This window comes from Protopterus annectens, chromosome 10.part0, assembly GCF_019279795.1.
Source record: "Protopterus annectens isolate FY-2018-M chromosome 10.part0, PAN1.0, whole genome shotgun sequence".
NCBI classification, from domain to species: Eukaryota; Metazoa; Chordata; order Ceratodontiformes; family Protopteridae; genus Protopterus; species Protopterus annectens.
Window position 1 is genome coordinate 1,704,737,107 of NC_056744.1, and position 16,959 is coordinate 1,704,754,065.

Below are 16,959 nucleotides of genomic sequence, written 5' to 3' on the forward strand. Positions count from 1 at the left end.
CTTAGATGTAAGGGAAAACAATAAAACAGGTTAACAGCAAGTATCTAGGAAAGGTGTTCTAGAAGAAGGTAAGTCTGAATGGGAGGCCAATCCTATAATCAGGGGGGGTGCAGTCAACTAGCCAGGTGTAGTGTGTGACAAAAGAGTGTCAAAGACACCTAAAAGTAAGTTGTACAAAATAGTGGTACACCCAATACTACTGCATTATAAAGAAAACTAGACAATAAAGGTGGAGAAGTTTAGGAACCTAGAGGTGATGAAGATGAAGGGCAAGAGATGGGTGGTAGGATGCACATTGTGGAACCGACAAAGACATGACAACATTAGAGCAGATTCCCAAGTAGCCTCAATTACAGGAAATATCAAAGAGAAGAGATTATAGTGGTTTGGGCACATGAGCAGGAAAACAGAAGACAACCTGGTGAAAAATATTGGGAAGAGGCAGGAAGTAGGCAAGAGGAAATGAGGTTGTCCAGCAAAGAGATGGATAGATTGTGTGAGAGAAGACCAATGAAAGGGTAGACTTGACCATCAAAGAAGGTAGGATACTGACAATGAATTGGATACAGTGGCACTGATGCGACACCCTGACCCCATGTAGGAAGTAGGGGTAAAGGGAATAGATGGTGATAGGAAATGAGACATGTTCAGGATTATGGATTCTTATAAGATGTGAGAAAATAAAAATATTAGATGTGACAGTAGCCTGGAATGGTGATAATGTGATATGAGAAGAAGGGGAAAGGTATGTTAGACTAACAGTAATATATACAAACACAAATATGTCTGAAATGAAAAAGAAGTCTGAATAAATGAAGTATGTAATGTTAAGCATGTAAATAATTATGGTGTGAGAATTTAAAAGTAACATAATAAGGAAACAGGAAAAATCGCAAAAGATAGTAAGGCAGTGAAAAAGTTAATAAAATGTAGCGGGTTGAACTAGAGGAATAGATATTAGACATAGAGAAGAGTATTTTCAAAACTGAAATAGATTACATTATATATTCAAAAGATGAAGTAAGTGATGGGTTGGAAATAGTTGAGCTTTCAGATGACATAGTACTATGGGCTATAATAGAAGATAACGGATTGACAACAAAGGAAGGAAAATAAATAAAATGGTTATGTCGCAAGGTTCACATAATGGAAGACTTGAAGAAGAGCACAGAAAATTATTGGAAGAACAAATGACAATGAAAATACACGATGGAAACTGGACATATTGGTGGATGGTGTACAAGAAAAAGGATAAACACTTTATTAGAAGTCGAGAAAAAAAATTCAAAAAAGTGGTAAGATGGGATATGAAGAAATTATAACAGGGTATGAAAAAGAGAAAGTATTAGTGACAGAGTAAGAGAAACAGAAAAAGAATTCTATGAAAATAAAACCAGTGATATATACACTAAGTCCTTTTTAAGAAAGAAACAGGAGGAAGATTTGCTTTTCTTAGTGAAACAAGTTAAAAGAAGAGAAGGGAACAGGTGCTGCATCAAATGTTGCCATGAGGGGAATTAAATAAAGCCTACATGGAGTTATTTTCCATGCAGGCATAGTAGCATGGGGCTTACATGGAAGTAAGCAGATGTACGATCTGGTAAATGGAGCTGAGGAGCGTGCACGAGTGTGCGAATATGTAAATGTCAATGGCATACAAATAACCTCATAAGCAGGTGAAATGCATGAAAATGAGGCAGGTAGAGTGACCCAGCAAGCAGATAGGCAGTCCTGCAAAACCCTGTGTTGGTGTCTATAATGTAGATGGAAAAATTCTATGTACAGGATAGAAAAATGACACCAGGGGCTGTAAAAAGTGTACTTACAGTGGCAGAAATAGCATAGAGGACACATATATGTGCAAAACTAGTCATCATATGTCTAACACTGTATGGAAAATAATGTAAAATATTTATATTTTTTTAATACCCTGGGTATGTTTGCTGGGCACCCTCATGGATGCAAAGAAGGAAATATAAAACATGAAGAGAAATGATGGATCTTGAAAATGTGTAAGTAAAATATATGAAAAGAAAAACTAGAAGAAAGTGGAATGTGAAGAGGAAATCTGGAAATGTTGGTATTTTGACAAAAAACTTAAAATTGAATAATTAGAGGAAAAGGTAAGTTAGTGATGGAATCAACATCAGAACTGGATGGACTAAATTATAGATATTATAAAGGGATAGAGGAAAGTGAAAAAAGAGTGTTCATTAAAATATGGAATTAGTGGTTGGAGAAAGTATAAAGGAAGATGAAATGCATGGTGTGGTGACTAAATTTGTATGAAAAGGATTAAAGAAAGATATAAAAATGGAGACCAGTAACTCTAGGAAACAAATTTTATTTATTTTTTTTTGAAAATAATGCAAGAAAGGTGAGAACAGAAATTATTGAACAAAGTTTTATAGGGGTGAGGATTGTTGTAAAAGACCAGAGAGGTAAAAGAAATGAGAGTAATGATAAAAGAATTGTTAGATACGATTTTAAAAGAAAACCAAGCAGTAAAAATAGTAATGTGATATAGCAAAAACATCTGACAAGGTCAGCTATGAGGCATCTTGGAAGATATTGCAGATATACTGAATTGGGGTAAAGTAATACATGCAATAAGTATGTCTTATGAAGAATTCTAGATAAAAGTTATGGTTCATCAATGGCTGGGAAGAAAAATATGATTGCAAAGACTTGTTAAACAAGGGTGTCCCTTAGACATGTGTATTTTTGTATTTGTGATAAATCCAAAAACACAGATTTATGGCTTACAACTCCTGCTTTATAAAAAGGTCCCATTCCTGAAATATTAGTACTACACATAATATTGGTTGTGTAACAGTTTATGACCATTTTATATGAGTGTAGCCATGAAATGCACCATCTCAAATGAATTGTTAGAAAAAAATAAGATGACCAAAGGCCATGCTGAGGCAATCTGGACCTGATCCAACAGCTGTTAATAATTCAGCTCATATGATACTGTCATAATATATTTTATAGGTTCTCCTGTAAATAAAATATTCACTTTAAATACAAATCCAGAATCATTAGAGAAAATTGTATTTTGTTGTAATACTAACTGAAACTAACCATAAATAAATTCATGGAAAAGCAGTAAAGAGTTTGAGTCCAGAACACTCGCATGTGCTTGTTGCTGGGTCACATCTTTTACTTTACAATTAAGTTAAATCATCATTGTCAGTTTGTAGTCCAACTAAATAAGATTCAGAAAATTTGCCATCTGCTGTCAAAGATGGTTGTAGATTTACATACTGTCACAAAGTAACAAGACAGGTGTTACTTTGTGTCCAGATATGCCATGTTTATTAATACATTAGACATGCAGTAGATGGGTCATCTGTAGGTGTGAGTGGGTACGTGATACAGAAGAAACACCTGGCAACCGGCTTCTCCTTGTGCCTTGTAAACTCCACAAATACTGGTGACTGCACATGGGGGTCACTCTAGGGGTCCCCTGAGACGAGACAGAGTTGAGAGTATACTGAAACTCTAGTATGTATTACTAGGTTCTCAAAGTTCTAAATTCCCAAACAATTTCTTTTGTCCTCTCATGTTACTTGATAGAAGCCTGTCATGGCTCAGCCTTGTGATTGTAGCAAAGGTAGGTAGCAAGAACAGCAGTAGAACCTGCTAATCCAGTGCCTTTGTGTTTTGTGTTACTGATGTTAGCCATTTGTATCTAACGGTACTATATGTCTGCAACTGTGTGTGTGTGTGTGTGTGTGTGTGTGTGTGTGTGTGTGTGTGTGTGTGTGTGTGTATCAGCTTCAGATAAGAAAGTCCACCCGCACTGAACACATCCACATGTATCTGCGTAGTTAAAGGATAATTGACTGTTGCAGGATTTCCATGTCAGAAACATTCCTCACTAGGTTCTCTGAATAGAACTGTTTGGCAGTATATCCACAAGGGATGTCAGAAGGTAGACAGATACTTCCCAATGGCTGCATTATACTGAGAAATACAGAATTATGTTTCTCAAAGGCTCTCGTGTTATTGCTATTTCCATTGTTTTTTCCAGCTGGGGATCATAAGGAATGGCTGAATTGCTTCATTCCTTTTTTAAACAACATACTCTGCAGACGTGTGTGTGTGTGTATGTATAGATATATATATATATATATATATATATATATATATATATATATATATATATACACACATACATACAATCTGTATGTATATACACACACACACACACACACACACACATCCACCATGGTACATAGAATTACAAACTACAGTACTATCACTGTTGCTATTTTGGGGCCTTTGCTCCCCCCCATTATGTTTTGGGGGGGTAGATTTTTTTTTTAAGAAGTTGAAAGCTAGGCTTTAATTCAATTTTATTAGCTGCTTTTTGTGTTTCTCTCATACTGTCCTGTTCTATGAATGAAATGTGAGAACATTTCACTAGCAGTTCAAATTCAGAAAGTAATAAATTTAAGGTTTACCAAAAGTGTACTAGAACACGTTCTGCTTCTGTAGGATTTTCTAAATATGCCCTGTATAACATGTGAATGTTTGGTTACTGACTGTGTGACTTAACTGTAAATATTGGAGATCCTACAGGAGTAGCAGTCAGTAACTGTGTTCTGTTTCCTGCTTACTCCTCGTCTCTTTGCTAATTTACCGAATGTACTACTTATTTTTACTGAATATATTCAACTTTTGTAACCGAAACCGTGGAGCAGGGTTCATGGCTTTCATACTAAGAAAGGAGATTTCAATATTGGAAAAAGGTGTTCTTAATGCCACTATACAATATAGGCTACTATTAATGGCTGGAGTTTCTTCCGTAGTTGTGTCTTTCGGCTTTTCCTGGTTAGGGGTCGCCACAGTGGAACTCCGGTCCGCTAATGATTGGTAGTTGATTTTTACATGCCGAGTTACCAGCCCTGACGCACAACCTTCATCAACTAAGGTACGCCCATTCACGCATGTCTCCACGCAGAAGACGCTCTAGCTGAGAATCAAACCGGACAGCGTCTGACTGTGAGGCGACAACGCTACCACAGCACCACCATTATTAATTCCAAACAGCTGTAAACAAAATTGTATGTCTGATATTTGAACTTAAGATGCAAAAACCAAATGGCTGCAGGTACACTGAGGTGCCCAAAACACACAACAACAGCAAAAGTAAATTAAGGCACCAAAGTTACACACTGGAAATCAGTCACTGTACTTTATTGCAGAAGACAAACGGTAAGCACTTTCACAACTTAATGTTGCTTCATCAGACCACATCACTACAACTGATGCTTGGTTAAATACTAGGACAATTAGTATGACATCACAATTTAAAGAGATATTACTCCACTAACATAAGAACATATATCAATATCCATAAGAAAAATGCATAAAATATATAGAAAGGTGTGTGTTTACACACAATAATATTAAAAACAATAATATTTAAAAAATATTAATATTTAAAAAAAGGGGGGGGTGTAATCCCTGATGGTTATTAATATATATATATATATATATATATATATATATATACATATACACACACATATAACCATAATAGTGCAATGAAAAAAATATATATATAAAAAAACTCATGTTTTAGTGTTTAAGGCACCTGGCCTTAAGGTAAGGAACTAATGAGGTGCAGCCATTCAAACCAGGATATCTATCTGCTTGTAATTTAGTGATCCATTGTTGTTCTAATTCTTCAGTGTGGTTTTCTACGTCACCACCTCTGTTTGTCCTTACTATTTGTTGTAAGATTAAAAATTTAAAACAATGGCTACTGTCTATTCAGGACATGATTAGCTAGAGCATTTGATTGCTTCTGGTTCCGTATGTCCCTTATATGTTCTAACATTCTTTCTTTAAAGCTCCTATTTGTTTTGCCTACATAATAGGCATGGTATGCTTGGCAAAAACAAAAATAAACAACATCAACACTTTTACAATCATAATAATTCTTCGTATAAAGTTTAAAACATTTCACAGGATGAATGTACTCATTTTTAGTGTAGACATGCTGACAAGCAGCACAATTTCTGCACGGGAAGGTGCCCTGTCTGTTTGAGAGATTTTTTCTAAAAGACTGATGTTCTCTATTACAGAGCTGCTGCTTTAAAGACACATTATTTCTAAAACTGAAGTTTGGGGTGTCACCAACTGTGGAAACCAGACCTGGTATTTCATGTAACAAGTGCCAATTCTTTTTAATAATTTCCGTATACTTATTGATGTCACTTGCAAATCTAAAAACTATTCTAAACTTATTTCTATCAATACTTGTATCATAAGGTATACTTGTATCAGCACTATAAGAGCTCATGTATGGTTTACATCTTGTAGATCACAATTTCCATGCATCTGCTATCACTCTAGTGATTTCTGAGCTAGAATAGCCTCTTGTCATCGAATATGGATAAAAATTCGAAGTCAGAAGAACAAAGGAATGCAAACAATATAGGTAAGACTCCAATAGATACTTCACAAGCAAATGCTACAGATACTAGTGTTTTTTTAGAGAATTTGAAAGTGGGAGAATTCACTTTGAAAGCAACTCTTCCATTCAGAGCTCGAGCCAAATGCAATCCCAATATGGGAAAGACAGCAAGGGAGAATGAAATGGACAGAACTGCACACTTTCCAAAGAAAAGGAGGATGTAAAAACTGATCTTATTGTTAACATTTCTTCCTTTACTCTAACTAATGAACAAAACAGTTTGCTTAATAAGGGTTTGTCTTTTATACCTGCCAAGAAGGCAGATTTAACTGAAATGCTAACAGACTTGAAATTGCTTGGTAGGAATTTATCATTAAAATGCATGTTTCGTAATAATGAAAATGTCAATGTAAATATATACAAGAAACCTAGCACTTTTGTACCTCCCACCCCTCCAGGCATACAAAGATTTTTAGATATCTGTGAAAATGCTTTTAATGAAGCTTATACTCCTGGTACACAAGGCTGCACCTTTCATAATTTAAATACAGAAGAATATAGGGCTCTACATGAATTGCAGGATTTACATTCTCTTATTATTAAACAAGCAGATAAAGGTGGTAAAATTGTATTAATGGACAAAGATTTATATGTTAACCAGATGAAGGTTTTGCTATTAGATACTTGTACCTATCAAATGCTGACAAAAACAGCTGTAATTGCTATCACTGATAAAGTGTCTTTTTTAGTGTTTGATTTACTGATTACAGGATTAATTGATGAATCCTTATTTAATTATTTTTTAGTACAAAAACCTCTAGTTCCTAGGATCTATGGACTCCCTAAAATCCATAAACATCCCACGGTTCCTCCTTTACACCCCATCATGTCAGGAGCAGGATGGTGCACTGAGCCTCTATCTATTTATGTAGAAGGCATTTTACATGAGTTCTTGGATAGTTGTTATACAGTTCTTAGAGACACAAAAATGTTTTTACAGCGGTTGCAAAATAGAATGGAAACCATTGATAATGATGAAGAATTTGCATTCCTTACCATGGACATTGAATCTCTTTTTAGTATTCCGAATGATTGGGGTATTGATAGAATAAGAGAATTCCTCAATATGAATAAGAAGCTGACTATTAATAAGATTATGCTAGTCTGTGCACTATTGGAGATTATACTTGAAAATAACATTGTAGCTTTTCAGGATCAATTTTTTCTACAGAAGATTGGCGTGGCTATGGGCACTTTGTGTGCAAATAGCTACACCAATCTGTCACTAGTATGATGGGAAGAACAATATGTTTTGTCAGATGTTAACCCATTTTTTGGCTACATTCTCTGGTACATCCGTTTTGTGGATGATGTTTTTGTCTTGTGGAAAGGGCATGGTGAAAATATCAGTAATTTCATTGATTACCTGCATAGTACTACAGACCTTTTGAAGTTTACTTTTACTTTTTCTGATACATGTGTTGATTTCTTTGATGTGAGTGTCACCCTTACTGATTTAAAGCAGATAAGAACCAGCATTTATCACAAACCCACAAGAACCAATGCCTGTCTGCACAGGTCAAGCATGCACCCAAGACACGTACCTAGAAATGTCCTCAAAGGACAAGTCTATAGAACCCTATGCCTACATTACAATGATGAAAAGGCAGTAGTTGCTTTAAATAAGTTACAAGACGAATTTCAAACAAGAGGCTATTCTAGCTCAGAAATCACTAGAGTGATAGCAGATGCATGGAAATTGAGATCTACAAGATGTAAACCATACATGAGCTCTTATAGTGCTGATACAAGTATACCTTATGATACAAGTATTGATAAAAATAAGTTTAGAATAGTTTTTAGATTTGCAAGTGACATCAATAAGTATACAGAAATTATTAAAAAGAATTGGCACTTATAGTTGGTGACACCCCAAACTTCAGTTTTAGAAATAATGTGTCTTTAAAGCAGCAGCTCTGTAATGAGAACATCAGTCTTTTAGAAAAAAATCTCTCAGACAGACAGGGCACCTTCCAGTGCAGGAATTGTGCTGCTTGTCAGCATGTCTACACTAAAAATGAGTACATTCATCCTGTGAAATGTTTTAAACTTTATACGAAGAATTATTATGATTGTAAAAGTGTTGATGTTGTTTATTTTTGTTTTTGCCAAGCATGCCATGTCTATTATGTAGGCAAAACAAATAGGAGCTTTAAAGAAAGAATGTTAGAACATATAAGGGACATACGGAACCAGAAGCAATCAAATGCTCTAGCTAATCATGTCCTGAATACAGACAGCAGCCATTGTTTTAAATTTTTAATCTTACAACAAATAGTAAGAACAAACAGAGATGGTGACGTAGAAAACCACACTGAAGAATTAGAACAACAATGGATCACTAAATTACAAGCAGATAGATATCCTGGTTTGAATGGCTGCACCTCATTAGTTCCTTACCTTAAGGCCAGGCACCTTAAACACTAAAACATGAGTTTTTTTATATATATATATATATATATTTTTTTTTTTTTTCATTGCACTATTATGGTTATATGTGTGTGTATATGTACATATATATATATATATATATATATATATATATATATATATATTAATAACCATCAGGGATTACACCCCCCCTTTTTTAAATATTAATATTTTTTAAATATTATTGTTTTTAAATATTATTGTGTTTAAATACACACCTTTCTATATATTTTATGCATTTTCTTATGGATATTGATGTATGTTCTTATGTTAGTGGAGTAATATCTCTTTAAATTGTGATGTCCTACTAATTGTCCTAGTATTTAACCAAGCATCAGTTGTAGTGATGTGGTCTGATGAAGCAACATTAAGTTGTGAAAGCGCTTACCGTTTGTCTTCTGCAATAAAGTACAGTGACTGATTTCCAGTGTGTAACTTTGCCTTAATTTACTTTTGCTGATATTTGAACTTACTACTTTGCTTTTTACTGTAACTAGTCATGATGGGAATAAAGACCTTTGGGTCCAGCTCCCTTATACATATCTATATATAGATATATGGGTCTACCTCAAATTATCGAAAACTTACTTTATCGAATCTCATTTCAGCGAATCTCATTCCATCTATTCTCTTTAAGTTGAACTGCTGGGACTACGAAAAGTAAACCTCAGGAATGGAAACAGTTGGCCACCATGGTGAACTTTGCCCTTACTCCACTGTAGTGCGATCTTGGAGTTGATATATTAAGTTAGGGGGTGTGGTGGAGTGAAACCCCCCACATGCAGGCTTTTTTTTTTCTGTTTGTTGCTTTGTCCTGGTGGTCCAGTGGTTCCTTTCCCAGAGTTTTCTTTTCATATCTCCAACAGTTCAATTTAATGAGAGTCGATGGAATAAGATTCGCTGAAATTGGATTCTATAAAGTTTTCGATAATTAGAAGTAAATATATATATAAATTTGCTAGATAATTACTTATTTGCAACATAAACTCATACAATGACTTGCCCTGGCATCATTTTTTAATGTTTGTGTATAGTTTGCCTATAGCCAAGATCATTTTTGTGAAGAAAACAAATGATCCCTGTTACCAATCTATGTAAACATCAATTAAAAAAAAAGAGTGTCACTGTTTGAAAATAAGCTGGAAGTAGGCAATATCAGAAAAAGTTTGGCTTGGGGATAACACTAAGGCTATCATTTTGCATATATTTAATTTCCTTAACTTTTCAACTGACTTTTCAGTCAAAATTTCCTGGGAATTTGCAAGTCTGTTCACATAAATTAAAAACAACTTGCATTCCATTTCTGATCATGAACAATCTCATTGATGATTTGCTGTAGTGTGGCCCCATTTATTGGAGGAGGACACTATTTCACACATTCTATTTCCTGTGGTCTGAAAGAAAAAATACATTGATCTTAGGATGGTGTATAATATGTCAGCTAGAAAGTATGCACAGCTGTTTATTTACTGAGTTTGTTTGAGACTCCAGTGATTCAGGATGGAATTAACCAGTTCTGCACAGTAGGTATTAACATGATCTGATACAGAGCAGCTGCTCTAAATGTATGCAGGAACTTCCCACTAAAAATTTCAGGATGAATTGAAATCGGCTTAATATTGTTCAAAGATTCCAGGGACTGAAACTACAGCAGAAAGAGAGAACAGTCTGCAAGGAGTGATGTAGAATCTGTGTGATACAAATGGGAAAACAGAGCAGTGCTGTGGGGAGCACAGACAGAAAATGGAGCTGTTCTGCAAGTAGGGAGAAACCTTTGTGTCCTGCATGTCCCCAGGCATTCTAGCCACATTTTTTGTTTGTATATGATGCAATCTACTTGCATAAGCTAAGGAACACTTCCAGATGAATAACAAGTAATTGGTTTCCTGTATGAGATGTGCTGTTATGTAACCTTTTTTCCTGACTTTTCATCCTGGAAAGTGGGTATTTCTTAATTCATGTCTAGTAATTCCTACTGAGTGCATACATAAAAGTCAGTATTTTCAGATGCAGACTAGTAGCTTCCAGAGTGTAGTATTATAACTTCTGTATGTTGTGAAAGTGGAGCGTTTTCTGGTAGTGAGGAAGAACTCTTGGTTTGTGTAAAAATATTTCCAGTACTTCTTTTTCTTTTGGCTGCTCCCATTATGGGACACCAAAGCAGATAATCTGTTTCCATTTCTTCCTGTCCTCAGCATCTTACTCTGACACAGCAACCACCTGCATGACCTCTCTCACCACATCCATAAACCTTATCTTAGGCCTTCCTCTATTTCTTATACCTGGCAGCTCCATCCTTAGCATCCTTCTCCCAATATATCCAGCATCCCTCCTCATCACATGTCCAAATGAGCACAATCTCCCCTCTCTGGCTTTGTCTCCAAACCATCCAACCTGAGCTGACCCTCTAATATACTCATTTCTAATCCTGCCCATCCTCATCACACCCCTGGTGCACCTGCAGTTAAAGGAAAACTCCAGGCTCAACAACAATTTAACTCAACCGGGAGTCTTTTTCTTTCCCTGTTAACTCGTCCCAGCCATCAGCAGTTACCTGAATAGACAAAGAAGTTTGTCAGTTCTACATTTCTGCCTTTCCCCTAGCGTAGGGCAGGAAAGCCCATCCCCCAATCATTGGTATCGCATGCTTTCAGGTGGAGTTGGTCTGCACCTTCCTGACGTACCTTCGACACAGTCAAATCAGTAGTTCCCCTCTCATGCTGATCCTCCCACACTGTGACATCACCATTACGTAGCCCGATTAACTTATCAGCTGCTATAAACTACTCAAAAAGTTGTTGCGGAACTTAATTCCATCCACTGTTTCCATCCGGAGTGAAAACAGCATTGAATCCAGTAATTTCTCCAGAAAAACAGCAGTCAAAATCCGTGGTGAACATGCATACTTTTCCATATTTGTTTCGGTAAGTTGATTTAACTATCTGGACCGGATACAACTATCTGGCCACAATTCTGCCACTAAAGTTTAAAGCCGCTTTTTTTTCCTTTTGTTCTCCTCCTCTATCTTAGCATTGTGCAAATGTTGTGTCTTTTGGCTTTTTGTGCAAATGTATTATTAGTTATTGTCAGGGTTTGGTATGCAATGCCTCCTTAGTAAAATTGCTGTACGATATTAGTGTCCAACTACCCTGCTACAGTACATGCATGTATGTGTAAGAGTGTTTGTGTCTGAATGCGTGGATGAAAGCAGTATGTAAATGTAGAAAGGTTTGTGTCCGTGAAAGCAGAATGTGTGTGTTTTGAATCCAGAAATTAGTGCGTGCATGATAGCAGTATGTATCTCTGTGTGAATGCAGAAAACACTGTTTTATGCTTGTGTGTGAGCATGAGAGAATGAATTGGTGTGTAAGCAAGCAGAATGTCTGAGTGTCTGTGTGTATAAGAGACATGTGTGTGTGTTGTCATGCATCTGGCCATCTAAGGTGCCAGCTAAAGGAACATCCACTTTACTTTTCTTCCCTGGATGTAGGTTTAATTGTAATAAGCCGATCGCTTACAATGTATGGATTGGCTTATTACTGTGTGAAGTCCATTTTTTTTTTTTTTGGCGGGGTTTGCTTCTTCAGATGGGTCAGGCAGAGCAGGGGGTGTAGATCACAATGTAATAAGCCAATCGCTTTCAATGTATCGATCAGCTTATTAATGTGAAGTCCGTTTTTTTTTTTTTTTTTTTTAATTTATTTGATTCTACAGAGGGGTTGTGGTGCTGCCCTAAAAGACAGAGCAGGGGATGTAGAGCACACTGTAATAAGCTGATCGCTTGCCTGTATCGATCGGCTTATTACTATGAAGTCCGTTTTTTTTTTTCGTTTTTTTTTTAATTTATTTCTTTTTTCTTGGATTCTACAGAGGGGTTGTGGTTCTGCCTTAAAAGACAGAGCAGGGGGATGTAGATCACAATGTAATAAGCCGATCCCTTACAATGTATCGATCGGCTTATTAATGTGAAGCCCGTTTTTTTTTTTTTTTTTAATTTATTTTATTCTACAGAGGGGTTGTGATGCTGCCTAAAAGGCAGAGTAGGGGGTGTAGAGCACACTGTAATAAGCCGATCGCTTACATGCCTGTATCGATCAGCTTATTACTGTGAAGTCCATTTTTTTTTTCTTTTATTTATTTATTTATTTATTTTTTCTTGTATTCTACAGAGGGGTTGTGGTTCTGCCTTAAAAGACAGAGCAGGGGGATGTAGATCACAGTGTAATAAGCCGATCGCTTACAATGTATCGATCGGCTTATTAATGTGAAGCCCGCTTTTTTTTTTTTTTTTATATTTATTTTATTCTACAGAGGGGTTGTGGTGCTGCCTAAAAGACAGAGCAGGGGGTGTAGAGCACACTGTAATAAGGTGATCGCTTACACACCTGTGTCGATTGGCTTATTGATGGGAGTTGATGGGAATGGAGTCTCCAGGTGAAGGTTCGGCATTTGGTTAGTAGCAAGATCTGTGCAGCTGGGTGAAAATCTGGCTTTAGGTTCTCGATGGAAACATCCCAGGGACATCTGGTGGATCACGCCCGGGCAATGTTTGATGTAATTTTGCGAGCGCCTTGTATTTTCTTTATTGATGCCATTTTTAATTCCTCTCATGATCCAGAGGCAGGATGGGTTGATACAGCAGTTCCGACTGTACTCAAATTATTAGAGTTACTTGTCCTCAGTGTCATCCTAGTTTTATCTCAGAGAGCACTTTTCCAATTTTATTTGTTATTCTGTGCTGTTCTCCTAGCTTCGGCATCAGTGTTGGTGAATTACTGTTCAACTGTGCAGATAGACTTTTATAGCATTCATTACTTCACAGCCTTTGGAGATGCACTTCCGATTAGAAATGGACTTTCTTTGTGGCTAGCACTTGCTTTCCTTCAACTCATATTTGGAATTGGATATGTAACATTGGTCCACATTCAGTCTACATTTGCAGGGCTAATAATACTTGACTTCTTGTTTCCTGTAGTAAGCTCAGTCTTTGAATTACCTGTGGACACTTGTCTTTTTGTAGCCATCATGTCTGGTATGGTTGTGACTTTGCATGCAACCGTCTGTTTGACTTTGAAACTGAAATGGTTTTACTATTCAGCAAGGTACATGCATCTTCTAGTAATGCACATGTATAGATTGTATGGACTACAGATCCTTTTAGAAGAAACATGGAAGAGAATTTGTTTTCCTGATGTTATGAGAGTCTTCTGGCTTACTAGGCTAACAGTACAAGCAAGTGTCTTAATTTTTGTAGCTAAGGTAGCAAAAGAGGAAGATATCCAGAACTGCACTGTTTCATGGGATGATTTCTGGAAAATAGTTTACAGTCTTATAATCAGTGGCTGTGATTCAACGTTGACTTTTAGGCATGAGTGCTGTGATTTCCTCAGTAGCACATTATTTGGGGCTAGGAATTTTGGCTTTCATATGATCCACTGAAGATGAAGACAAGCGCCTGGGCTTTGTTGCACCTGTTTTGTTTTTTTATTTTGGCTCTACAGAGTGGATTAATACCAGAAGAATGATTGGTTTGTCTCAGTCACAACATGTGCCTTCTGTTGACTGCCATTTTGCATTTTATCCATGGTATGACTGATCCTGTGTTGATGTCTCTTAGTGCCTCTCATGTGTCATCTTTCCATCAGCATTTTCCAGTTCTTATAGTCTCAGTTTGCCTTTTTGTTTTTCCAATCCTCCTCAGCTATGTGCTTTGGCATCACTATGAGTTAAACACATGGTTGTTTGCAGTCACTGCATTCTGTGTAGAACTCTCGCACCACCAGACCACTAAGATCCAGCAACAAAAATCACTTGCAGATCACTAAAGCCAGTAACTCTGCTGGTGAAGCACTATTCTCTTGTGCCATAGCCAAATTATGGAACTCACTCCCACCCACAATTACCTCCATACCATCATGCACCCACTTCAAAACTTTACTAAAAGCGCACCTAAAACATGCTGGCTGTGCCCTTGCAACTCCCACTGTCTTTACTCTTGTAGTCCTGGGAGGGGCGAGATCATCTAGTATCCTAAAGAAGACTGTATTAAAAAACTGAAGTCTTCCTCTAGAGGTAGGTGTTTGATAGGTGACCAATTACAGTGATTTAGGATGGTTATGAAGTCTGTAGAAAAGTTTCTTTTATTACGGATCTGATGATAAGTATTTAGGTTAGTTGGGTTTATGTGTTGTCTGAGAAGATAGGTTAGATAATGGTCACTAAGGGTGTCAGGAAGGCAACCTGATAGTAGACAGAGTGATGGTTTATAATGTAGTTGGTTAAGACTTTGATTTCCATTTTGTAGTAAAATGGCTGTTTTGCCAGCCACCACAATGTCTAGGCAATTCAGATCTTATATCCTAGCTAAAAAAAGCATTTCCTTGGATGCAGTCATTTGCTCGGGCAATACTTCTGACAGAGTTCTCTGCTTGTAATTTTTAAAGTCTGCCAAATCCTTACACTCACAAAACGTATGTTCCCATTTACCTTGTTCTTTCAGATCATACCTCCGACTTTTGTCCGCTACCTTGGAGAAAGGAAAGGAAAGAGGGTATAGCCATAAGTTTTTAAGGTGATCTATGTAAGACATGTTTACACACTGTACTCTTTTGACTGGAGCTTCTATGGACAGTCTACTTGCTGCATGTGCCTCAGCAGGTACATACCTAGTGTTTAGTCATAGGAGTATACTAGGCTAATGATTACTATGGCCTCTATAAGCCTAGCCATGCAGTTCAGCCCAGTTGAGTCCCTATAGTAGGTGTCAACTGTCCAGATTTTGGCTTCATGTTGTTGGTCTGTTTTTCATCAAATCTGTGGGTTTATGACAAATATCTGAGGATTACAGTGTTTAAATATTTACATATATTTGAGTTTCCGATTCTATATCCTCCACAAAAACGCATCATAACACACATCCTATTATTCTGTCTACTTTCTACATTTTTAAGAGTAATGTTTAAAATATGTCCCTATTTTTAGGCCTTTATCCCCACCCTAATTTTGAGCTTTTTCCAGATTTCCTGTGCTAAGAGGTTGAGAGGTAATGGTCACTATGTATCAGGGGCATTTAATACAGGGGTATGTTACTTAGGAAGATACTCTGTGCCTCTGTCTATCTGAGACATGGGGCCAGAACTGGTATGGCTTTCCAACTGACCATGTCTCGCTCAGGGTTACATTTAAATCTAGATCGGGGTAGACTCTGCTAAACATGGAGGGGCATTTTGCTCCAAAGCATGGAGATTCTGTGAGACACATCTATCGCACCAACATGTCTTATTCATGTCACAAGAAAAATTTAAACCCTTGGCTCAGGTGGGTCTAATGCTGTTTGTTAATGTCAGGTAAACAACGTCCATCAGAGCTGGATCGAAGATGCCTTGTTTGCTAGACATAGATCACCTCACAGTAGTATATCTGAGACGCAGTATACAGATATGGCTTTAAGGTGATCCAGGTAGGGCAATGTGTTTATACCCTGTATTCTCATGGGAAGGAACCCTTGGAGGCTATTCCAATGGGCGTATATGTCTGATCAGGTACATGTTAAAGAGGGCGTTATACTCACTGATTCATCTGATAAGGACCAAATATGGTGGCACTATGACTTCCTTTGACCAAGATGCCATTGCCTAAGTTAGAATTTGGGTGCCATAGGATGATTGTCTTACTACTTTGGCCACAGGTAGGTCAAAGGCCAGATTATTATCTATATATGTTCCCAGATCCATGGATACTGGGTCATCTGTTAGGGGTGTCTTATTGATGGAGTACTTAGCTTGGGTGGCAGGTTTTCCCAAAAGCACTATATTGCACTTTTTGGCAATGAGTTGTAGTCCGTGCCTTTGCAACCCATTATTTGTGGTAAACCCTCTTTTAACATGTTTGTGTCAAGGGAGAATCTGTCATAACTCACAATTATTAAGTCCTCTAGGATCTTGGTTCACCTTTACCTCTCAGAGGTATATGACAAATAGGATTGATCTCAAAATGGAGCCCTGAGGTACCTAGCTTGTCAATGGTCTTTTAGTGGA

At 37.0% G+C, this 16,959-nt stretch overlaps 1 protein-coding gene and 1 pseudogene across 1 annotated transcript in view; both read left to right on the forward strand.

Annotated features, from left to right (window-relative positions):
• LOC122813936 (zinc finger protein 614-like) overlaps positions 1–16,959 on the forward strand; it is a 980,134-nt gene that overhangs the window by 66,605 nt on the left and 896,570 nt on the right. The gene's annotated exons all lie outside the window — the stretch shown is intronic.
• On the forward strand, positions 13,248–14,718 carry LOC122812893 (annotated as a pseudogene).